Source organism: Bos taurus, chromosome 8 (genome assembly GCF_002263795.3).
Source record: "Bos taurus isolate L1 Dominette 01449 registration number 42190680 breed Hereford chromosome 8, ARS-UCD2.0, whole genome shotgun sequence".
Classification (NCBI taxonomy): domain Eukaryota; kingdom Metazoa; phylum Chordata; class Mammalia; order Artiodactyla; family Bovidae; genus Bos; species Bos taurus.
Window position 1 is genome coordinate 91,392,064 of NC_037335.1, and position 25,340 is coordinate 91,417,403.

At 39.6% G+C, this 25,340-nt stretch overlaps 1 protein-coding gene and 1 pseudogene across 1 annotated transcript in view; both read right to left on the reverse strand.

Annotated features, from left to right (window-relative positions):
• Positions 1-25,340, reverse strand: part of GRIN3A (glutamate ionotropic receptor NMDA type subunit 3A) — a 200,552-nt gene that overhangs the window by 80,621 nt on the left and 94,591 nt on the right.
• On the reverse strand, positions 4,380-4,990 carry LOC101906688 (uncharacterized protein C1orf21-like; annotated as a pseudogene).

Genomic DNA, 25,340 nt, shown 5'->3' on the forward strand with positions numbered 1-25,340 from the left:
AAAGTGGCTCAAAACAAAATGGAAGAAAACTCAAGAAACAATCAAGCTTCTCTGTCTATGGTAGATGTAATGAGTGTGAAAGTGTTAGTCACTTAGCCATGTCTGACTCTTTGCGACCCCATGGACTGTAGCCTGCCAGGCTCCTCTGTCCATGGAATTCTCCAGGCAAGAATACTGCAGTGGGTAGCCAATCCCTTCTCCAGAGGATCTTCGTGACCCAGGGGTTGAACTTGGGTCAGATTCTTTACCGTCTGAGCCACCAGGGAAGCTCTGTAGATGTGATGATTTCGATTAAAAAACAATCTTAATGTGGGGTATTTTCACTTGGGGTCTATATTTGTACTTAACTGAGATTGTTACTTAAATGGGTGGAATGTAGTCACTGCTGCTGCTAAGTCGCTTCAGTCGTATCCGACTCTGTGCGACCCCATAGACAGCAGCCCACCAGGCTCCCCCGTCCCTGGGATTCTCCAGGCAAGAACACTGGAGTGGGTTGCCATTTCCTTCTCCAATGTGTGAAAGTGAAAAGTGAAAGTGAAGTCGCTCAGTCGTGTCTGACTCTTCACGACCCCATGGACTGCAGCCTACCAGGCTCCTCCATCCATGGGATTTTCCAGTCAGGAGTACCGGAGTGGGGTGCCATTGCCTTCTCTGAATGTAGTCACTAGGCCTGGTAAAATGTCTTGTGGAGGTGGGTGGAAAAGGCCATTTTTAACTTTACCAATGGAATGGGATATACTAGGTATTGGGACCCATTACCCACTTAAAACTTGTGGGATCTATAAATGGGGTGGTCTCAGAGTTCAGAGGAGCTTTAAAAGTCATCTGCTGTATCCAGTGATGGCTGAGTCCTTGATAGCAAAGCCATTTCTATTACTTGGAGTTTCTTCAAAATGTAGACACTGACTCATTAGGTCTAGGTTAGAGTCTATGAATCTACATCTTAGCAGGCTTCCTATTGACGCTGATACCTTGGTTCATGGGTCAAACTTTAAGTAGCAAAACTTTATTTATAACATCACTACTATATTTCTGTTAAGTCTCTGCTTGGATGTCTCCAGTGACAAGGAAATCACTTTTCTTGAAGCATATCTTCTGTATAGGAAGGATGTCTTTGTGTCCCACCCAAAAAATCTATTTGAATATGTAATAATAGTAAAATAACAGCTAATATTTACAAATATTTACTATATGCTAACACAGTTAAATCTAATGATATTGCTGCTTTTATTATTTATTGCTACATATGAGAATTGAGATTCATGGAGATTTCAGCACATTGTCTTAGGCCAGCAGAAAGAGATAAATTAAGATCTGAATCTGACTCTGTCTGACTTGAAGCCCTTAGCCTTTTCTAGCACTACATTCTGCCTTTATAGACTTGTGTTATTGTCCAAGTTTTGGTGATGACTTTAAATAATACAAACCTGTCTGTGCTACAAATTCAAAATCATTTTGGTTGTTATAGATGTGACTGTATGATTCATATTGCAAACTAGGACATTTCTTTAAAAGAGGACACTATTGATTATTACAGAGACAGCAGACACACTGGAATTATCCCCCCAAAAACAGGGATATGTGTTCACTGAGTTCTTACTCACTTTCTGAACATTGTTGTTGTTATTTAGTTGCTCAGTTGTGTCTGACTCTTTGTTACCCCATGGATTGCATGAACATTAGAAAATAGAAAAATGAGGCTGAAAATAATGTTACCCAGTGTTTCTGTATTGTGAATTACGGAGTAAATTTTATATCACAGTATTTTTCCATGTTATTCCCATTTTCTTTTTAAAAATTTATTTATTTTTATTGAAGGATAATTGCTTTACAGAATTTTGCTGTTTTCTGTCAAACCTCAACATGAATCAGCCATGGGTATATATATATCCCCTCACTTTTGAAACTCCCTCCTATCTCCCTCCCCATCCCACCTCTCTAGATTGAAACAGAGCCCTTGCTTGAGTTTCCTGAGCCATAGAGCAAATTCCTGTTGGCTATCTATTTTACTTATGGTAGTGTAAGTCTCCATGTTACTCTCTCCATACATCTCACCCTCTCTTCCCCTCTCCGCATGTCCATAAGTCCATATTCTCTATGTCTGTTTCTCCATTGTTGCCCTGTAAATAAATTCTTCAGTACCATTTTTCTAGATTCTGTATATATGCATTAGAATATGGTATTTATCTTTCTCTTTCTGACTCACTTCACTCTGTATAATAGGTTCTAGGTTCATCTGCCTCATTAGAACCGACTCAAATGCATTCCTTTTTATGGCTGAGTAATATTACAGAATATTACAGAAGCAAGGTTCTCCTTTATTTGCACTTAAATTTCTTTATTGAAGTATAGTTGATGTATAATATTATATAAATTATATGTGTAAAATATAGTGATTCACAATTTTTACTGCCTTTTTTCTTTTCAGTCTGTAATCTCTAGTCAACAACATTCTTTGACATTACCTTTGATTTACTTGAGCTGTAGCCCAGGTTCGTCTGACAACCTGAGTCATTGCATCAAATCCCTTGTACAGACTAGGGGTTAGCAAACTATGCCCCATGGGCCAAAGCCAGCCTGCCACTTGCTTTTGTAAATCAAGTTTTATTGAAACCCAGCCAGGCTCCATCATTTGTATTGTCTACTGCTTTTGAACTACAAAGGTAAGAGCTGGGACTCTATGGTTTCACAAAGCCTAAAATATTTACTATTAGGCTCAAATACAAAGTGTTTTCTGGTCCCTGATATGGACAATAATTGATCTGACTATTGCTTTGACTCCTCTAGTCTAAAATCCGAACAGTTGCTTAAGTGGTGTCACCTTTGGAGGTGAATAAACAGAGCTGCATGCGTGCTCAGTCGTTTTAGTCATGCCCAGCTCCCCATGGACTATAGCCCACCAGGCTCCTCTGAACATGGTATTCTTCAGGTAGGAATACTGAAGTGGGTTGCTGTGACCTCCTCTAGAGGATCTTTCCAACCCAGGGATCAAACCTGCATCTCTTGTCTCCTACATTGGCAGGTGGGTTCTTTTCTTTACCACTAGTACCACCTGGGAAGCCCGAATAAACAGAGCTAGATTTGGTAAATCTCAGTAGATTTCTTCAGTTCAGTTCAGTCCAGTTGCTCAGTCGCATCCAACTCTTTGTGACCCTATGGACTGCAGCACACCAGCCTTCCTGTCTAACACCAACTCCTGGAGTTTACCCAAACTCATGTCCATTGAGTCAGTGATGCTATCCTACCATTGCAACCTCTGTCGTCCCCTTCTCCTGCCTTCAATCTTTCCCAGAATCAGGGTCTTTTCAAATGAGTCAGCTCTTCACATCAGGTGGCCAAAGTATTGGAGTTTCAGCTGCAGCATCAGCCCTTCCAATGAATATTCAGGACTGATTTCCTTAGGATAGACTGGTTGGATCTCCTTGCAGTGCAAGGACTCTCAAGAGTCTTCTCCAACACCACAGTTCAAAAGCATCAATTCTTCAGTGCTCAGCTTTCTTTATAGTCCAACTCTCACTCATACATGACTACTGGAAAAACCACAGCCTTGACTAGATGGACCTTTGTTGGCAAAATAATGTCTCTGCTTTTTACTATGCTGTCTAGGTTGGTCATAACTTTCCTTCCAAGGAGCAAGCATCTTTTAATTTCATGGCTGCAATGACCATCTGCAGCAATTTTGGAGCCCCCCCAAATAAAGTCAGCCACTGTTTCCACTGTTTTCCCATCTATTTGCCATGAAGTGATGGGACTGGATGACATAATCTTTCTTTTCTGAATTTTTTTTTTTTTAAACAGTAAAATGTTTATTTTCTTAGAAAAAAAAGTGGGCAAGAGGGATTCAAAATGATTGTGATCACACTTCCGTCTGCATCTGAGCAAAACTGATGTTGCAAGCTTGATCTTTGATTAAGAGACCCAGGAAATGAAACCACCTGCTGCTCGCTCCTGTGTCACTTCCAGGAGTCATGTCACGACATGCTTTGAATTGATAATAGCATCTCTACTTCTTCTTAGCAGAGAAACTAGGCTTGCCATAGCAACCATCCCATCTCCAAAGCACAACACTGCCAGTGAGAAGCAAGGCTCTGGACTGCTGGGGGAGGCAGGGAAGAGGGAGGGGGAAGGAGGCGCTTGTCTTAGAAGCGGAACCAGTCTAGAACAGAAGTTGGATATCTGAGTTCACCACTACCTCATCTTTTAGAAAATAGGTTGGAGAGCATCTGTAAAACCAACAGTATCTTTAAGGTGAAATTGCAGAATTTTGCTGTAGACCTGGACACTGAGAGAAGTGAAAAGTTGCAACAAGTTTTAACTAGCAGCAACAAAGAAAGTTTGATAACAGTTTTTGTTTGTTTTTAGCAATATTCCTTTGCAAGTTCATTAAGAAACACTGTAATTTAATGGGGCATACGATATGGAACGATTTTCTTTTGCTATAGTGCTGTTCGCTGAAGAGAACCAACCTTTGCAAAGATTTCATCTGGGGTGTAACCTATTTACACAGTAGTAGCTCCCGGTTTGACTGGTAGGATTGGTGCTATGTGATGTCTTCTTCTTCCGAACAATAATCTCGACCCTTTTCAATTTTTTCATCCAGCATTCTGAAGAATTCTTGTTGGCTTTCAGAGATGTGCATGTTTGCTCTGGGTTGATAAACTAATCCTGGGATCTCTTTATTAGTTTTAAGTCTTATATTTGAACTGGCACTTTTTCCCAAGTTTTCTTGGTTCCTGGCTGCTATTTTCTGCTCCTCTTCTGCCCCATTTTTCATGTATTTGACCTCTTCCCCTGGTTTGATCCTATACTCATCGCCAAACACATCTCCGTTCTGGTAGTTCTTCCCTTTCTGGGCTTCCTCTTCCTATTGAACAGTGGCAACATGCTTGGCGGAGGCACAGCCCATAGTCTCATTCGATCAGCTTCCGCCGGGCTGAACTGCAAATCATCTCTACAGGCACGGGGACATGTTGTTTTTCTTTAGACGCAGGGAAAATCCACCTTCTTGCTGAGTCGGTCAAGATGGGTGCACCTTGGGCGCTCGCGGCGGGGCTGAAGGTGGCAAGACTCCCGCCCCCCGTCTCGGTCCTCCTCCTCGCAGGTTTTCTTCCTCCCTCCTCCTTGTCTTCCTCCTCCTCCCCACGGTGAGTCCCGGTCTCCCCCACCTCCCGAGGCCGGGGGTAAGAGCCCCGAAGCCCCCGAAGCCCGGCCCGGGTGCGTGCGTGCTGGAGGCGGCGGCGCGCGGCCAGCTCTCTCCAGTAACTGAGCGCGGCGCACGGCTCCCAACTAAAGTGTCTGAATGTTGAGTTTTAAGCCAACTTTTTCACTCTCTCACTTTCATCAAGAGGCTCTTCAGTTCTTCTTCACTTTTTGCCATAGGGCCGGTGTCATCTGCTTATCTGAGGTTATTGATATTTCTCCCGGCAATCTTGATTCCAGCTTGTGCTTCCTCCAGTCCAGCGTTTCTCATGATGTACTCTGCATATAAGTTAAATAAGTAGGGTGACAATATACAGGCTTGATGTACTCCTTTTCCTATTTGGAACCAGTCTGTTGTTCCATGTCCAGTTCTAACTCTTCTAACTTCCTGACCTGCATACAATTTCTCAAGAGACAGGTCAGGTGGTCTGGTATTCCCATCTCTTTCAGAATTTCCCACAGTTTGTGGTGATCCACACAGTCAAAGACTTTGGCATAGTCAATAAAGCAGAAATAGATATTTTTCTGGAACTCTCTTGCTTTTTCAGTGATCCAGCGGATGTTGGCAATTTGATCTCTGGTTCCTCTGCCTTTTCTAGAACCAGCTTGAACATCAGGAAGTTCACGGTTCATGTATTGCTGAAGCCTGGCTTGGAGAATTTTGAGCATTACCTTGCTAGCATGTGAGATGAGTGCAATTATGTGGTAGTTTGTGCATTCTTTGGCACTGCTTTTCTTTGGGATTGGAATGAAAACTGACCTTTTCCAGTCCTGTGGCCACTGCTGAGTTTTCCAAATTTGCTGGCATATTGAGTGCAGCACTTTCACAGCATCATTTTTTAGCATTTGAAATAGTTCAACTAGAATTCCATCACATTCACTAGCTTTACCACTTGACTTCACATTCCAGGGTGTTTGGCTCTAGGTGAGTGATCACACCATCATGATTATCTGGGTCATGAAGATCTTTTTTGTATAGATCTTCATGTATCTTGTCATGTATATCTTTTTCTTCTGTGTATTCTTGCCACCTCTTCTTAATATCTCTGTTTCTGTTAGGTCCATACCATTTCTGTCCTTTATTGAGCCCATCTTTGCATGAAATGTTCCCTTGGTATCTCTAATTTTCTTGAAGAGATCTTTAGTGTTTCCCAGTCTATTGTTTTCCTCTGTTTCTTTGCACTGATCACTGAGGAAGGCTTTCTTATCTCTCCTTGCTATTCTTTGGAACTCTGCATTCAAATGGGCATATCTTTCCTTGTCTCCTTTGCTTTTCGCTTCTTTTCTTTTCATAGCTATTTGTAAGTTCTCCTCAGACAGCCATTTTGCTTTTATGCATTTCTTTTTCTTGGGGATGGTATTGATCCCTGTCTCCTATACAGTGTCATGAACCTCCATCCATAGTTCATCAGGCACTCTGTCTATCAGATCTAGTCCCTTAAATCTATTTCTCATTTCCTCTGTATAATCATAAGGGATTTGATTCAGGTCATACTTGTATGGTCTAGTGGTTTTCCCTATTTTCTTCAATTTCAGTCTGAATTTGGCAATAAGGAGTTCATAATTTGAGCCACAGTCAGCTCCTGGTCTTGTTTTTGCTGACTGAATAGAGCTTCTCCATCTTTGGCTGTAAAGAATATAATCAATTTGATTTCTGTGTTGGTCATCTGGTGATGTCCATGTATAGAGTCTTCTCTTGTGTTGTTGGAAAAGGGTGTTTGCTATGACCAGTGCGTTCTCTTGGCAAAACTCTATTAGCCTTTACCCTGCTTCATTCTGTACTCCAAGCCCAAATTTGCCTGTTACTGCAGGTCTTTCTTGACTTCCTACTTTTGCATTCTAGTCCCTTATAATGAAAAGGACACCATCTTTTTTGGGTGTTAGTTCTAAAAGATCTTGTAGGTCTTCATAGAACCATTCAGCTTCAGCTTCTTCAGCGTTACTGGTCAGGACATAGACTTGGATTACTGCTTCTTGGCGCTGCCTAAATTTAGGCCTTAGCAATGATGATACATCTCATTTTTAGCTGCATGGAATATTAACACCCAGCAGGAGGTCCAGACTATTAAAGTCCTTTGTTTCTTTCTAGGACCAGTGGCAGGAAGGCTCTGGTCATGCAATTTCAAATAGAAGCATTTGTATGATGTTGGACTAATTTTGAATTTAATCTTAAATCCTAGTGGCAGGTGCTATTGGAGCAGCCTCCACAGGCCCAAAGTTATGACAACTGGCCAGTGACACACATATTCACTTAAGCTAAGTTATTTCTTCATTTCATCCTCTTATTTGCCATTTCCTCCACTTCTCATCCTTTTGATGCAGATTTTGTATATCTGCCATCTTATCAAAGCTGGAGTTAATCATTATTTCTATGTTGTTTCTTCCATTTTAATAATGGTAATAGCTAACCCTTACTGGATGTCTTCTTTATTCCAGGCACTGTGCCAAGATCTTAAATTAATCCTCATAGCATCTTTTTGTGGTACATATAATCATTATCCCCATTTCAAAGATGGGATGAGGTGTAGGAATTGAATCTGGAAGTGGTTATGCAACTTGCCCAAGGCTGCATAACCATAAAGTGGCAAATCAAGGAGGTGGATCCAGAAACCTGAGAACCTGTACTATTAATCTTTCATTTATCCTGCCTTCAGGAAAGATTCTTCTTCTGTAAACTATAGCTAACATAGACATTTCTCATGCCTAATGGTCAATTTAATCCAAACAACTAGTGCTGGTTTAAAAAAGAAGACAAAAAGCCCATTCCCTCTGGGTTTTTAAACAATGTGTTTATCACAATTATAGCAAAGCAGCAAAAACAGCAACATTTGAACTGTGCTATTTAAAAAACTCATTCATGCACATTATTCTATTCACAAGGCACGAGCAGTCTGATGGTTTCTGTGTTCTATTCATACAAGGTTAAAAGAAGCTAGATGGATAACAGACTACCTAAAACAAGCACATTCATCCTTGAACCCCTGGGGGTCAAACCCATGTGTTTAAAACCTAGCAGTCTTGGGAGTGGCTGTAGGAGAACTGAGCCCTCCCTGCTTGGTTCTCCCTGGCCAGCATCACTACAACTTCATACACATATTTGCTGTCACACTGGCCATCTATTTGCTTCTTTTCTTCACTCAGGTTACAAGTGGGGATGAGGGACTGACACTGAAGAGACATGTCAAAGTCAGGGAGGCTATAAAAATAAGGAGTCCAAGAGGACTTTCCTGGTGGTCCAGTGGTTAAAAATTTGTCTTCCAATGCAGGGGATGTGGGTTCAGTCCTTGTTCGGGGAACTTAGTTGCCCACATACTGGGGACAAGTAAGCCCGTGCACTGCAATGAAAGATCCTGAGTGTCATAATGAAGACCTGATGCAACCAAATAGATAAATAAATATTTAAGAAATGTGTCCAGGCTACAGGAAAGAGCATCTGGAGGAGACGCCAGAGATCATTTTGTCTAATCATATGTATGTATGTAGCTTGCATTTATTAAGAACTCGCCATGTGCCAAGCATGTGCTAGAACCTTAAGTGGATTGTATATTTTAAGCCTTATAGCAACCCTCAGTTCAGTTCAGTTCAGTTCATTTGCTCAGTCATGTCCGACTCTTTGCGACCCCATGAATCGCAGCATGCCAGGCCTCCCTGTCCATCACCAACTCCCAGAGTTCACCCAGACTCACGTCCATCAAGTCAGTGATGCCATCCAGCCATCTCATCCTCTGTTGTCCCCTTCTCCTCCTGCCCTAAATCCCTCCCAGCATCAGGGTCTTTTCCAAGGAGTCAGCTCTTCGCATAAGGTGGCCAAAGCACTACAAGGTATTTATTTTCATCTCCAACTTTCACACAAGAAATAAGGTTTATGTTTAAATAACTTGCCTGAGGTGAATCAGCCAATATAGGAAGGCTCTGAACTTAGTCAGACTGCAGAGACTTTGTATGTAAACATTCTGATCTGTATGATAAGGAGAGTTATGCTCTAATGAAAAAGGGGAAGAAAGGTCTTGCTGCAGGTCACAAAAAATAAAGCAAAAGTGAGCTTAAAAACCCTGAATTCAGGCTCAAATACAATCCTGTTGAATGTATAATTCCCTCCTCAAATGACTGGCTGACAAAAATAATTATTCTTTATTTCTACTTTATAGTAAGCTATGCTCAACAATACTTTTCGATCTCCTATTTATGAAACCATGAGTTTACAGTCTTTATGTTCTCTAAAAATTAATTTCCTGAATTTAACTTGCCCAGCAACATCCATGAAATGGCACTGTGGTACTCATTGTTTAGGCCTCTAGAAGTCCTTGGGGTCCCTCTGTCTCATGTATATTCATACAAGGGTAGGGGCTATTACCATGGGTCTTTGTAGTCTAAAGGCTAGAAGCTATAGGATTTCTAGAGGAGGATTATTACTATTCTTCTACAAATGTTCTATCTTCTTTCTTGACTGTTCCCTTTCTTTGATGCAAGTCATTTTATTTTGCTTCTCTGATCCTGGTCTAACGCTTTATTCTGTTCATCTGGAGCAGGCTGTCCTTTTCAGTTCACTGAAACCATTCCAATTGTCTTATTGAAAGTCTCCTTTGAATCCCATTTTATGTTGTGTGATCTTGTGGAGCTAGGGCCAGTTCTCCCTTATATGTCAGACTAATCATTTTGATACTGGTACTATAAAACTACTGGTATTTCCAAGGACAGAGGCATGGAAGAATAACAATCATGATAATGGTGATGATGATGTAGTCACTATGGGCCAGGCATTGTTTAAATGCTTTGGGCAGAGTAACTTTTATAATCATTATGACAATCCTATGAGGTTGATTCTATCATCACCTCAATTTTACAGGTAAGCAATCTGAGGCACAGAGTAACTAACTTGTTTGAGCTTACAGAGCCAATAAATGAGAGAACTGGGCAGCCTGTGTGGCTCCATTATTTATGCTCTTGACTATCATTATACATAGCACAAAAGTTTTTGGCTTCACCAGCTATTCCCTTAATTGCTATGAGACTCGGTTCCCTTATATGCAAAACTACTAACTAAAAGTTCAGCCATTGTACATGTAGCCCAACAGCTAACTGGGAGAGCTTACCTAGTCCCTAAAAATTTCTTAATACTAGTGGCTATCTATTGTGTTGATTACATGCATGACCCTCCACGCTTGTCATCTCATTTCAGCCTTCCTATATCCTTATGAGGTAGGTTCTGTTAAAAGCTCTAGTTCATGACTGGGGGAAATGAAGCTCAGAGACTTGAGATAACTTCCTCCAGGCTCTTCAGCCCATGCTGTTGCTATACCCACCTATCAGTTGACTCTAGAACCCAACTGCAGGTAAAATATTGTCTTAATGGGATTTTCAGAGATAATTATGATCACAATACAGTTACTTTACAATGATAATTCCTCTAAAGATATAATTTCACTGTAAGTGACAGAACTGAAGTTTGAACCAGGTCAGCTGAGGCCAGAACCAACATCTTTTATGGAAATGGGAGGACTCCTTTTACCTCATGGCATCAGAACAACATTGTCTTTTTGTTTATATAATTGACTTGCTATCCAGCCAAACTTCAAGGTGAAAAATGACCTGCAGACTGTGGAACTCAAACTTCTCACTTGAGTCATTGCACGTCACCAGCAGTCCTGTACCCTGCAAACTGTAACAGCCAATAAGGTCCTTGCCGAACCTAAACTCAGCAAGCCTGGGTTGATTAAATGCAAATGAATGAAAACAGCTATAAATTTACCTGCAGTCTAGTGATGTAAGCTTTTTGGCACAGCTCTACCCAAATCCTTAAGGCACAGGGACTTGTTTTAATGCCAGTTTTTATTTAGTAGAATTAAATATTAAAGTAAGCCCAATTTTGCCTTAATTCAGGGTGGGCTGGATGCAAAAGTACAGTAGGAGGTTTAGCCTAAAGGTCAGTAATTCCATAGCACTGAGCCCAGGAAACCAACCTCTTAGAGATCCGCTAAAGTAAAGCATCACAAGCAAAAAGACAGGCAAACTACAGGATAACAGAAAGAAGAGAGATACTTTCCTCTTGTTTTACTTTTCCCTTAGGCTAGCCCTTGATACTTGAGCTGTTTTCTGATAATTTTGTTTGCTATGGTTGAATAGTCAATCTGTCTTTGCTCTAGAGAACTCAGGGAATCAGTGGTTGAGTCATTATACTGGAGGGGCCCTCAAAGAATTCAAGCATCTAGTCCGAATGAATGCATCTGAGAGAAGAAGATGCCTCCTCTACCCACCTCCTCCAGGGCAGCCTGCCTGTACCTTGCTGCCAGCTTTTCCATTTGAGACCATCTTCCAGTTTGGTCTGAGCTGGTATTTGCTTATCTTTCTCTTCTGTTCAGCACATTTGCTCTTGTTAAATGAATCACAAGAGCAGCACACCTAAAGCAGCATTTCTGCTTTGTGAGCCAAGCATCAGAAAGTAGCAGTCAGCTAAGTTAAAGAGGCATTCCCTCTCTCCATTTTTTTGCAAATTTCAGAAATTTTTCATGCACAATAAAAAAGACATGCAATGATTCACAAAGTTTGCAGTTGAGAAAAATGAGGATCAGCAAGATTAAGCAAGTGGAACTATGTCAAATACACATTCAACAGATTGAACTTGTGTGCTGCCACTGGAATTTAACCTGAATGTAGTTCTAATTCTGCTATCTCAAGTAATTCTCACAAACAAAGTAGGAACGTGAATTGAGGAATTTGCAATTTATATGCAGAAATCTGCTTGATGCAAACTGGAAAACAAGTCTAGGAACTTTCTCTAGTGTCTAGATAGTAGCAGTAAATTCTTTGAAAGTGTGTGATGAATGAATATACCCAGAATGTAAATAAAAAACAAAAGTTTTCTCAGAACCTAAAAATTCATGGTGTTAATTAATCTATACTGAGTTTAAGAAGATAAGTTAAATGTATCTCACCAGTTTAGAAAAGTATTAATAATTATAAGTGGAAGCTACTTGATTAAGATCATCTGTTACATTGGTATACATTAAAAAGTAGTAAAATATTTTTAACAAAAATATTGATTAAAAAATTTGGTCACTTATAAACTCTGAGTTAACCCTACCTCTTTTGAGTTCATATTCTGAAGGACAATTTTCAGATAAGTGGGCTCATCTGCAAATAGACAATTTCTTCCAAGAACTATAGAATATTAGAACTATGTTGATCTTATGTGCTAAGCTGTTTCAGTTGTGTTAGACTCTTTGCCACCCTATGGACTTTAGCTCTCCAGGCTCCTTTCTCCTTGGGATTTGCCAGGCAAGGATACTGGAATGGGCTGCCATGTCCTCCTCCAGGGGATTTTCCCGACCCAGAAATCGAAATCACGTGTGCTCAGTCTTGGCCAACCCTTTGTGACCCTATGGACTGTAGCCCACCAGGCTCTTCTGCCCATGGAATTTTCCAGGCATGAATACTGGAGTGTGTTTTCATTTCTTACTTCAGGGGATCCTCCCGTTCCAGGGATTGAACCTGCATCCCTTGTGTCTCCTGCACTGACAGGTGGATTCTTTACCACTGCATCACCTGGGAAAGCGTGACTATATAGGTAATATTTAAGGATGAAAACTGGACAGAAACAACCTTGAATAGTCAGATCAATTTTTAAGCTATTGAAATTGAAATTATGGAAAAACTTAACTAGTTTCATTTTATGAAAAAATTTCAAAAAAATTCATTTACTTAATGCCAGAATAGTACATGAATCCATTTTCACTGTAAAATACAAACAAAGGTTTTACGGTATAAAACATTAAAGTAGCTCTTTTCCCTTCCTGATTTTACTGTCTCCTCCAGAAGTAGCCATTGCTGATATTTTAGTTGTCATCATGAGTATTCTTGAGCTTACCTCACTCCTCCAGGGGGCTGAATTTGGTATTCAGATGTCCTTTTTTGATTATAACCTGGAAAATGTTCTAACCTTGTTGAGACAACTCTTCTAACGAACATGAACTAGGACTTTAAGCTTAAATATGTAGTTAGCCGGTGTGCAAACCACAAAGTGACACTAATTCGTTAGGTTTCCATAGTAAGTTTTTCTTTCTTTCTTTCTTTTTTTTTTTTTTTGTATTTGTCTATTCATTTTCAGCTAAAGAACTTAAAAAAGCCTTTCATACATTTCCTCCCATCAACCCAGGGTGTCAGGACAAAGGAATTGTTGTGTTCTCTATTTACAGACTAGGAAACCAAATTCTGGACAGATTAAGTGGGTGCAGTCTATTGAGTATATTAATGGCTCCAATTCTTCTCCCCTCTAGGATTCACTTCCTTTGCCGTGTGACCCTGAGTGAACCTCCCTTTTTGACTGATTCAGGCAGGTGACTTACTTTGGTCATTAGAATGTTAGCAGACATACGTTAGAACAGTCTTGGAAAAGTGCTTGTACATTTTTGCTCATTCTCTACATGAGAAGGACATGCCTGCTGGACAATGAGGCGTGTGGAGTAGAGCCAGGTCACCCTAGCAAATATTAAAGCCACCCAGATCAGCTAACAGCAGCTGCTTCCTAAATACATAAGTGAGCCCATACTAGGTCAGCTAAACCTGGCAAACCTGTGAGCTATATAAATTTTTTGTTGTTGTATGCCACTGATGTTTTGTGGCTGTTTGTTATGTGGTATTACTGTAGTAACAGGTAACTGATAACAGTAATTATAACTATAAAAGAGGATTCAGAAATTTAACTAAGACCCATGTCAGTGTCTAAGCTGGTAAAGAATCCACCTGCAACGCGGGAGACCTGGGTTCGATCACTGGGTTGGGAAGATCCCCTGAAGAAGGGAAAGGCTACCCACTCCAGTATTCTGGCCTGGAGAATTCCATGGACTGTATAGTCCATGGGGTCGCAAAGAGTCGGACACAACTGAGTGATTTTCACTCTCATGTCATTTAGAGGCATAAAGCAGAACTGGCTTAGATGATAAAGAACCTGTCTGCCATGCAGAAGACCCAGATTTGATTCCTGGGTTGGGAACATCCCCTGTAGAAGGGAATGGCTACCCACTCCAGTATTCTTGCCTGGAGAATTCCACGGACAGAAGAGCCTGGCAGGCTACAGTCCATGGGATCGCAATGAGTCAGACATGCCTAAGTGACTAACACTTTCACTTTCATGCCATTTGGCTCAGTATTGCCTTTTCACATTCGCATATGCCACTATACTTGCCTGGAATTCCTATTTCCACTCCTCTTATTCTTCCTTTCAAATTCCATATTAGGTACCACCTCCTTTAAGAAGTCATCTTTGATCTTCTCAAGAAAGAGTTAACTATCCTTGTGGGTGCCAACTTTTCCTTTTGCATATTTTTATTATTTCATTAATCATGTGCTTGCTATCTTAGTTGCTTCAGTCATGTCTGACTCTTTGTAACTCTATGGATTGCAGCCTGCAGGCCTCTCTGTCCATGGGATTCTCCAGGCAAGAATACTGGAGTGGGTTGCCATGCCCTCCTCCAGGGGATCTTCTCTACCCAGGAACTGAACCTGTATCTGCATTGCAGGCAGATTCTTTACCACTGAGCCTGTGGGGAAGACTTTATTAATCACATTGTAGTGCAATTAGTTGTTTACCTGAATGTATTTCTGAAGGGAATATGAGTTTCTTTGAACTCTTCCAGAAATCATCACAGTACTTCTTAATATATTTGAAATTATATTAATTGATGGAAAGAAAACCATGAAAGAAGAAGGGAATAACTTCTTGCTGAATGATTTCAATAATATTTTTGTTGTGATTTTGCCTGCCATCTAAGTTAGGATCCCTAGGTTAGGTGAAAGTTCAAGAATAAAGAATCCATTAATGCATTATATATGTGTGTGTTAGTTGCTCAGTTGTGTCTGACTCTATGTGACCCAATGGTCCATAGCCTTCCAGGCTCCTCTGTCCATGGGATTCTCCAGGCAAGAATACTGAAGTGGGTTGCCATTGCCTTCTCCAGGGGATCGTCCCAATCCAGGGATGGAATCCAGGTGTGCCGCATTGCAGGCAGACTCTTTACCATCTGATCCACCAAGGACGTATTAATGTATTATTTCAGCACATATGTACTATATACACTGTGCACCATCACCATAAATAACATAGAGAAAGTCTCTACTCCAATGGAAAAAAATGATGAATGAAAGGCAAACTAGATACATTAAAGAGAGAAAGGAAAAAAAAAATGGCATGATGAGATAGAAATTCAGGTGAGGTGGTCAGGGATATTGACTCCTCACTGGGTACTTATTGGTGAATGTACTTCCTTTCCTAGTTGTACTACAGGGTTTAATCTTGTTATACATTTTCTGAGAACAAAAGATTGGAAGTATTGTTCTTTATGTCTTACACAGACTCTAGGGACAGAGAATAGCTTGCTAGTTGATTTTACTAAAATCATTGTGTGTGTGTGAGCGTGGTGTCTTCCCTTCAGATTTTGAAATTTATGCTACTTGTTTGGAGGGTTATTATAAGCCTGTAAATTCTACAAATAAAATTCATATTGCTTGGTAATACTTCTGGGCTTCTTCTGAGATTTCCCATTTAGAAATGGTCATAGGTTTTATTTTGAAGATGTATGTCAAAGCATAAATCCTGAAAGCCAGTGACTGTTGGTTGTAATTTTTCCTGGGGAAGTCAAGGATGCAGTTGTTCTTGGCCTAATGTTAGAAGTATTAGAAAAATAACTATAGTGGATCTTCAGCCCTTATGTTACATATAATCTGCTCTTCTTCATTCATCTAGTTATCTGGGATTGTGGTCATCTACAATTCTGGAGAATTCAGATTTAACAAGTAATTAAAGAGCATTGACACTGGCTGGCCACTGTGTTCAGATAGTTTATATGCATTATCTCATAATTGTATAAAGACAGTGCTATGAGTAAGTATTATTTTCAAGTCTATTTCTTAGGGATAAAATCTGAAGCTTGGAGTTTAAGTACCTTGCCCAGGATCACAAAAGCCAGTTATGTCCCAGAGACAAGGTTTAAATACAAGTTTTCTGTCCTGAAATAGGATTTAGAGATCTTTCCTTTTTTGACAGCAAATGTTTATCAAGTATGAGGCTCTGTACTGGGTTCTGGAAATATAGAAATTATCAAAATGGTATGGGGCAATTTTCATGAGATGCTTTCGTGTCACCCTATAAACCTTTGACATTACTTTGCCAACAGAGGTCTGTCTAGTCAAGGCAATGGTTTTTCCAGTAGTCATGTATGGATGTGAGAGTTGGACTATAAAGAAAGCTGAGTGCTGAAGAATTGATGCTTTTGAACTGTGGTGTTGCAGAAAACTCTTGAGAATCCCTTGAAGTGCAAGGAGATCCAACCAGTCCATCCTAAAGGAGATCAGTCCTGAGTGTTCATTGGAAGGACGGATGTTGAAGCTGAAGCTCCAATACTTTGGCCACCTGATGTGAAGATCTGACTCATTTGAAAAGACCCTGATGGCTGGGAAAGATTGACGGCAGGAGGAGAAGGGGACAACAGAGGATGAGGTGGTTGGATGGCATCACCGGCTCAAAGGACTTGTTTGGGTAAACTCTGGGAGTTGGTGATGAACAGGGAGGCCTGGTGTGCTGCGATCCATGGAGTCGCAGAGTCGGATACGACTGAGTGACTGAACTGAACTGAACTGAATAAACCTTTGAATAAGAGAAGAAGAAAAGGAAAGGGTGTGTTTGAGAAACTCTTTGTAGTAGTTTGTCAACTACTAGAAGGGCAACTTTTGCACTGAATTCCCTAGAGAGCCAGTAGTTCCCAATATTGTTTCCACTGAAGACACTGTGCCCTAGGGATGGAATTGACTGCCATGGGTTGATCAGGGGTCCCAGGCAATAAGCCCTGTGCTATGCCCTGCAACTGTGGTTTACATGCTTTCCATAACCTTCTTGGACTAGGGGCACCTGGGACAAGCTGGCTTTCATATTTTTCTTCAAAGCAAACTGGTCGAGTACAATTTTCTTTTATGAGACTTAGTTTTCTATCAGCATTTAGTTTTTATGTATTCAAACTTTCCTGTAATATGCATAATTGCTGAAAGAAAAAGGCTGTAGAACAGCTATGAATTATGGCTTTTAGGGGAATGAACATTGCAGTTAATGTTGCAAGACAGCTTCCATTATAATCCTGTTTTCACATCCTTATGATTTTTTTAGGGGGATGAAGGGGAGGTAGAATTTCCTTTGAGCTAAAATTTTCCATGGTTTGACTCAGCCCAAGGTGATTTTCAAAAATGAAACATTTGCACAAATGTCTCCATTTATTTTTTGAGTTATTGTATTTGGAAAATGCTGCTCATTTTTACTTGAAGTATTAATGCATAGAATATTCCAAGTATAAATGGCTATTAAAACTTCAGTCATCACATGCCACTTGCTTCAGGAATGACATCTGAATAAGACTGTAAAAGAATTATAGTTCCCAAAGGCTAGATTCTCTATATAACTATATTGCAGCATTTAGTGCAAAAATAGTTAAAATATTTCATTATTTTCAGAGTTACATTGTAATGCTTGGTTAGTACACAGCTTTTCACAGTGAAAATAAATATTTAGGTTACTTTTATTACTTACAAATTTATAATGAACTCTAAAGTGATGAAATACATTAAAAATAATTTTTATACTTTTTGAACTATATTAGTCATGGTTTTTATTCTTTAGCTTAGGTCTGTTTTAAGTGTGTCTTGTAAATTACACATTATTGAGAAAAAATGAAACCAAGTTTCAGGGATCATAATTACTAATAATTATCATAAAAGCAAAACCAATTCTTCCCATATCTGAGGTTCTTTATTTAGAACTTGGGGCACATATGTAGAAAGTGTTTTGTTCTATTGGTTTGTGTCTTTAATTTGTTTTTCCCTTCCACCTATTATTGATACAGTTTGATATTCTGAATCATAATCTTTTTTGTGGCTATGTATTATTCTATGTGTATGACTTTAGATAATCTATTTACACTTAACTTATGCTAGAACACTGTCAATGTACCTAGTCACTAAGTTGAGAAGATGTTATGTATATTGTACAGTTTGATACAAATGAAAATTATATTATCATTTATTTATTTTTTTAAATATAAATTTATTTATTTTAATTGGAGGCTAATTACTTTACAATATTGTATTGGTTTTGCCATCCATCAATATGAATCTGCCACGGGTGTACATGTGTTCCCCATCCTGAACCCTCCTCCCACCTCCCTCCCCATACCATCCTTCTGGGTCATCCCAGTGCACCAGCCCCAAGCATCCTGTATCATGCATCTAACGTGGACTGGCGATTCGTTTCATATATGATACTATACATGTTTCAATGCCATTCTCCCAAATCATCCCACCCTCTCCCACAGAGTCCAAAAGACTGTTCTATACATCTGTGTCTCTTTTGCTGTCTTGCATACAGGGTTATCGTTACCATCTTTCTAAATTCCATATATATGTGTTAGTATACTGTATTGGTGTTTTTCTTTCTGGCTTACTTCACTCTCTATAATAGGCTCCAGTTTCATCCACCTCATTAGAACTGATTCAAATGTATTCTTTTTGATGGCTGAGTAATACTCCATTGTGTATATGTACCACTGCTTTCTTATCCATTCATCTGCTGATGGACATCTAGGTTGCTTCCATGTCCTGGCTATTATAAACAGTGCTGCAATGAACATTGGGGTACACGTGTCTCTTTCCCTTCTGGTTTCCTCGGTGTGTATGCCCAGCAGTGGGATTGCTGGGTCATAAGACAGTTCTATTTCCAGTTTTTTTTTTTTTTTAAGGAATCTCCACACTGTTCTCCATAGAGGCTGTACTAGTTTGCATTCCCACCAACAGTGTAAGAAGGTTCCCTTTTCTCCACACCCTCTCCAGCATTTATTGCTTGTAGACTTTTGGATAGCAGTCATTCTGACTGGCATGAAATGGTACCTCATTGTGGTTTTGATTTGCATTTCTCTGATAATGAGTGATGTTGAGCATCATTTCATGTGTTTGTTAGCCATCTGTATGTCTTCTTTGGAGAAATGTCTGTTTAGTTCTTTGGCCAATTTTTTGATTGGGTCGTTTATTTTTCTGGAATTGAGCTGCAGGAGTTGCTTGTATATTTTTGAGATTAGTTGTTTGTCAGTTGCTTTATCTGCTATTATTTTCTCCCATTCTGAAGGCTGTCTTTTCACCTTGCCTATAGTTTCCTTTGTGTGCAGAAGCTTTTAAGTTTAATTAGGTCCAATTTGTTTATTTTTGCTTTATTTCCAATATTCTGGGAGGTGGGTCATAGAGGATCCTGCTGTGATTTATGTTGGAGTGTTTTGCCTATGTTCTCCTCTAGGAGTTTTATAGTTTCTGGTCTTACGTTTAGATCTTTAATCCATTTTGAGTTTATTTTTGTGTATGGTGTTAGAAAGTGTTCTAGTTTCATTCTTTCACAAGTGGTTGACCAATTTTCTCATTTAAAATAATAATATAATTAACTGAAATGATACTGAAATACTATTTAGAAATGACTTGTGTGGTCAAGTCTTTCTCGGCTTTTCCACTTGGTGGCGATATTTACATTCTTCTCCAATATGAATGACATCTTCATTTGGGAAATGTTTCACATTGAGTAACCTCTTGGTCTCTTTTAGAATCCTGTACCCTTCATTTTATTCAATACAATATTTTGTGAGCTTATCATTATAATTAGTTACCCTTTGAATATTATCTCCATAGTCTTTAATATCTTATTCTTCTCTTTTGTGATTGGAGATCAGGCATTTTATAGAAAATGGCTAGTTCTCTCAAGGCAAATTCTGTTCTGGTACCTACACATGTACATATATACATCCAAACACACACACATATAAAATATACATATATTATAGACTGTACTATATAACTATTATGTTTCTCATTATATACACATGTATATTACATGCAAATATTATACTCACTATATTATGACATATATCATATAAGATATAATACATTTTATAAATGTATTTTATAATAAGACATACATACCATATATTAACATATGAAATATCATATACATAAGAAATATGTGTACACATTTATGATATATGCCATATTATGTATATAATATACATGCATATTTCTTGCTAATATCTAGGCTACATTATTTTCTGGTTCTTTCCCCCTTTTTCCTGTAGTATATCCATAAAGTTGTTCTCATCATCTGGAAAGAGGTTAAATTTGTGCATTCTCCATTCAAGGTCTCTTTTTTCTCTCTCACTTTTATTATCTGCTTAAGAATGAGCTCTTCTCTCCTCTTATCCTTCCTATTTCTGATTCATCATTCAGATTTCATTCAGCTGTATATTTACTTCCTCAAGGAGGCCTTCTTTATGTCTCACCCTGTCCCCCCATCGCCCCCAAGTTAGCATGCTTCTTGTTAATATACTGGCATAGCGCTTTGTCCATCATCAGAACCCTTACCTTATAATCCTAGTCATTTAATGTCTGATTCCCATGCTAGAATGAAAGTTCTCCAGGGGGAGACTTTGGGATTTGACTTGTCTGTTGTTGTAACCCCAGCCCTTATTTTAGTGGCATACCTAGGGTGGACTTATGCATATTTACAGAATGGATGGATGAATGAATTACCAGCCTGCCTTTCTCATTTTAAAAAATAATTTCTATATTTGAAGTCATTAGTCAACGTGACTAGGTATTTAATATAGTTTTTCCTATAATTACTATAGAGCACAGGCTAGTTATGGTACTCAATTGCTGAAAGCATTTCAACAACTTTTGCCCATGGGGAGCTATAATTCCACCTTATGATATCATAAACCACTCAAGGATTTCATGTAGTTACCAGAACCTTGGGCTAAAATTATAACCCTGAAAGCCCTTGCTGCCTATTAGTCATTTGGTACATGACATAAAGCAAAATATATTCTGCATTCTTGGACTTTAGTTTGGCTCTTAGTATATAAGCTGCTTGATTTTTATATTTGATCTGCAAAATATTCAGCTCCCTGAAAGCATAATCCATCTAAAAATCTAAGGTAATTCACAAGTATTAGATGAACCTTGAGTAGTAATTGTGAACATATTATGAATTTCTTATTCATTCTGATAATTATTTTTCTCAAATTACATTCCTGAAATGCTGAGCTTTGGGAGCTGTGTGCATTCCTACCCTCGTATGCTTAAAAAGTTTTTGAACATAGTTTAATATGAGGGGTACATCTTGTTGAAAATTGTGGTGGATTTGAAATGAGGAAACTTGAGTTCAAGTGACAGCCTGAACTTTTGAAAAATCACTTAAGTCTCTGAGTCCAAGTCTTCTTTGCTATTAAATGTCTTTTTTGCCTCACAAAGACAAGGGATAAAACAAGGCGCTGGAGAGAAAGTATTTGGGAAGCAATGAAGAGCTTTATAAATAATTTGTGCCATTATTGTTTGTCATAGTAGTGAAGCAAAATAGTCATCTTCTAAAAGCATGTAAAAATGAAAAGAAAATCGCTGGATTAGGCTAAAAGCTAGTATGTCCTATATGTAATACTTTCTCTTCTTTTAGCACTCAGTTAGAGACAAGAACAAGAATTATAGACAGGAGAGTAATGATGGCAACATTATGGTGAATGCAGGGACATCAATGTTCCCTGCAGGAAAGCAATGATTTTTCAAGTGATTTACAAGATGTGAGGAGCAGGGTGAGAAATGGGTTAATAATGGTTCAAAGAAGAAGCTGATAAGATAGTTGCTTTCTCCACAGAGGAAAGGACCAGAGTAAAAAGGCTCACAAAGCAACACAATGAAGAATTTCTTTGCAGTGAGGCTTGACCACTGACAAAGACTAGGAGTTCTTTTCTGAAACTCTTTAGAGGATGGACTGGTGTGCTGCTAGTTTAGCCAAACGATGCAGAAGTGGCATAGGTCAGTTCGATAGTGGGGAAGGGAGGATTCTGGGTGGACCATGAAGAACAAAACTGTCATAGGTCCACTATCCAAGATGTCTGCCAGCTGGGATAAAACTAAGGTTGGGAGGCTGGGGCTCTGAGTCAAAGCATTGCCCAGTGCTGGGAGAGGACCAGAGCTAAGCAGCATGGCCGTATTAAAGTAACTGGAATCTTAGACTTGTTAATAGGGCATTATACCACTTATAAGATGTAGGTAAAGTGTTATTTTATATACATACTTCATATAATCTACTTTTTTGGACAACATGTAGCTCATTTTTTCCTTAATAGCAACACTGTGTACCAGTGAAGGGATGTGCATTACTTTAATCAATCTCCCCTTAATGACTACAGATTATTTCTAGCCTTTCAATGGCATAAACAATAGCCCGTTGAATAGATACTGACTTAGTCTTGGTTCTCTTTGAACAAAATTTGTGTGAGCTGAGCAGTGCTGAAAGCAGAGTGGAGTACCGGTTTGAGGGACTTAATGGGATGCCGGGAGCCAGCATGAGGAACTCCACCCATGGCAAAGGTCATGAGGAAGGAGGCTCAGCATATGCAAAGGCGGGATCGAGCCTCAGGAGTCCCCCTGGAAATTCTCGAGCACCTAACCCCAAAACCACAGTCTGCCTACTTTACTGCTTTGTGCTCTCACCTACACCTCTGACTTTACGGGGGGCTGTCCCCCACCACCTCTCTCTGAAAAAGAGTTAACTTATGGCTCCAGTTGATAAAGTTCCTGGGCGTGACAAGAATGTTTCAATCTATAAACTCCTTTGGAAGTCCTCTAGCCTGCCTGAACAGGTTCTTCCAGCCACATGTGATTGTTCACAGCCTCCCAACTGTGAGAGGCATGAGATGTTCTAAACCGTCTAAATACAGATTCCTTTGAGCAGTTAAAAGATTGATTAGAAATTGTATTGGTGAAGGGTTTTTCACTGGTTGGGCCAATGTTTGCTGCTAAGTTTCCATATCCCTTACCTACTGTGTCCCTGGCAGTGTATTGATTAATATAATTGGTGTATAGGAATGTAAGTAGTAGCTTTAGTTTGTAACCTTGGACCCTTGAGTTAATTCTTTTTCTTGTTATAGCCCACCACACCTTTGCCCTATAGGAATGCAACTTTATCTAATGCTTTCGGAGGGTGGCACCTGACTTTAGAATAATCGCCTTTAGAGAAAAATAAGTTTTCTGAAGAAAGGGTCATAAAATGTTAACAGGCCTCTTGGCCAGAAGATGATGTAAGTCACTTAAACTTTTGCATATGATAAGTTTGCAGGAAGAAAGCCTGGCTTACTGCTGACTCTACCCCTTCCCCCATTGTCCTCTATGCACAACTTAAAGTATAAAAACTACTTTGGAAAATAAAGTGCGGGCCTTGTTCACCAAAACTTGGTCTCCCCATGTCGTTGTTTCTCTCACCTTCTGGCTGAATTCCCATCTGGATTGTGGAGGCTCGTCAAGCCTACTAATTATGCCTGGGCTTCTAAGATCTGACCGGAGAGGCCTTAGTGTCTCCTCTCCTTCGGGAGAATGGGAGGACGCCTGCAACCTACGTAGGTGACATAAATTCCTTGCCTTGGAATTTTATTAGCTTTCCACGTAAACCAAGTTATTCAGCCTCTTTTCTCCACTGAATTTTCCTGCTGAGCTATCCTTATTCTATTACTCTTTATATCTCTAATTAATATTTAATTAAAGCTATTGTATCCAGTTCGCTGACGCCGTCCCTGCTTCGAATTCCCTGGATCCACAGGGCTGGATCCCGGCAATGGGGGAAGATTAATTAGCACCAGAATTCATACGCAGACACTACAGATTCATTTGGAGCTTTCTGACCACAGGCTAAGAGCAGAAGTTAAGCAAGTATTTCACAGGGAGCAGAAGCAGGGGAGCAGGGCAGCATCTGAGACAGTGACGTATGCCACTGTGGTGGTGGATGGAAGACACTCTGCATGTACATAGCTCCTCCTTAGTATACGAGGTACCCAGGAGGGTACAGTCTTGCTGCAACACTTCCCTGGGTAGGGTAGTGATGATGCTGATGGTAAGGGTGGGATGGAATTAATCCTTCTTGAATCTGTGTCTCTCTTACTTAGTTATTACATACTGAAACATATACTATGCTGTGTGGGGACAGATTCAAATGTCACAGTCTCAGAGCTGTCTGTGCCCTTGAATCATCTTTGCATGTGAGCAGCTTTCCCAGACTAAGTCCAGAGGTGGGGATAAGGCTGTATGGAATAAATCAGGTTGGGGAGGACATTCTTACTACATGTATAAATGATGCTGAATGGGAATGATTCACAGTCAGATTTGTTGGAAATGAATCCTGCCTCTACTATTTATAAGCTATGGAGCTTTGAATATAGCCACTTGGGGCTTCCCTGGTGGCTCATACAGTAAAGAATCTGCCTGCAATGCAGGAGACCTTGATTTGACCCCTGGGTCAGGATGATACCCTGGAGAAGGGAATGGAAATCCACTCCAGTATTCTTGTCCATGGAGAAGTCCAGGGACAAGGAGCCTGGCAGGCTACTACAGTCCATGGGGTTGCAAAGAATTGGACATGATTGAGTGGCTAACATGTTCACTTTCAGCCCTGAATAACTTACCTAATTTCTTTCAGCCTTGTTTCCTCATCTGTATGCATGCAGTAAAGTTTAAATGAGAAAAATCCATGTGACACAATTAGCATATCCCCGGAACTAAACAGGTGTCTAATAAACATTATTAATTATTTATTGATGATAGTTTCAGTACCTATTCCTGAAGTTACATATATGGTCTTGTTACAAAGCTAAGTAGTTCATATATGACCCTCAGGATGCTGATTGACCATCACACTGAACATGTAAACCACAGGAAATGCACATACTTATATATCTACCTTTGTTTACATACTTATTTGCAGTAAGATTCACTTCCTTTAATTCTATGTCTTCAGATCATGCATGAGAAAAAGCTAGATAAAATAAAACCAATAAAGGTTGACAGGGTGTTTTGGTTGGGGTTGTTAAAAATGTATTGTTATTTGGCATTTTTTAGGCAACAGTTTTCTGATAAAATACTATAGAAGGGCACTTTCAGGTTTGAAAACTATTAATGAATTCTGACAAAGCATCTTTTCTAAACTTCAGCTATGCACAATGTCATCTCTCTATATATTTGTAATTCAATTGAATATATATGTATATATAGTGCAGCTTGGGGGTTTCCCAGGTGGTGCTAATGGT